Raw genomic sequence first — 1,221 nt, 5'->3', positions numbered from 1 at the left:
AAGTTTCACATTTGTTCATCTTACTGATTTTTACATTTCATTATTCCTACAATGGTTTTGATATTGTAAATTTCAAAAAAGTCCATTTTGTAAAGATTCCGTTATAGTCCGAGTAATATGGATAATCATAGARTAAAACRRATYGACGACAATGAGAATGAAAAAGCTAAAAGCGTCTACKAATACATTCGGAATTCGAATTCCGAAAGTGAAGAAAATGATCAAACCGTTCATGCACATGTTCACTCAAATGTCGACATATGTGTTCACTCGTGCATATATGTGTTCAGTTGGTTCACAAAATATGTCCATTTGGTTCACACACATGTTTCAATTGTTCATTAGGTTCACACATTGTTTTGATGAAGATTATGAACCTAATTTTTCAATTGTTCATTAGGTTCACACATTGTTTTGATGAAGATTATGAACCTAATTTTTCAATTGTTCATTAGATTCACACACATGTTTCAATCTTATCTGGATGTCGTCGCCTGGTAATCCTTCCAAACCCTCCATTGTTTTGATGAAGATTATGAACCTAAWTTTTAGCTACTGATTTAAGATATTGATCGATGAGATTGACGGTTTCTTTATTGATTGGAAGTTACAGAATAGGCTGACAAAATAGGATACGTTAAGATCATTCACTTTTTACAATTCTACCCTCTGAACCATTGTGAACCTAATTTTTTATTAATATGGTAATTAAATAATTAAATTTTTAATCTCAATAAATGACAACCGTTGGATGTTCAAATCAACGACCAAGATCAGTTAACAAAGTTAACACGATAATCTTGGTTAGTATTTGAACCAGCCCCTATATATATATACCACTTTCCTAATCAAAAGATAGGAGTGCACCCCTTTCTCGCGAAGTTATGGGGTCATTTTGCCCCAATGACGAGGCATGTAGGAAAAACTTTTACAATACTTTTTTTTTTATAATTTTTGACGGGTTTCTAATTCAAAAAAAATGCATTTTGACACTAAGAAATTTAGGGAAAAGAGATATGCACATTATTTTAACTATATTTATCAAASTAATTGATAACTGATAAGATAGCTGATTAAATAAATTATTTTTGATAAAAACTAATTTACTCATAAAATGATGAAAAAATCACATATTACAAAAACAGTCAAATCACAAATATTTCATAATATAATTCCATTAAATTTATAATAATATAATTAAAACAAATTTTTAATAATATA

The sequence above is a fragment of the Cynara cardunculus genome, assembly GCF_001531365.2.
Source record: "Cynara cardunculus var. scolymus isolate 2C chromosome LG 3, CcrdV1, whole genome shotgun sequence".
Taxonomy (NCBI): Eukaryota; Viridiplantae; Streptophyta; class Magnoliopsida; order Asterales; family Asteraceae; genus Cynara; species Cynara cardunculus.
The sequence above is the reverse complement of the archived record's forward strand: the minus strand, read 5'-3'. Positions refer to the sequence as shown.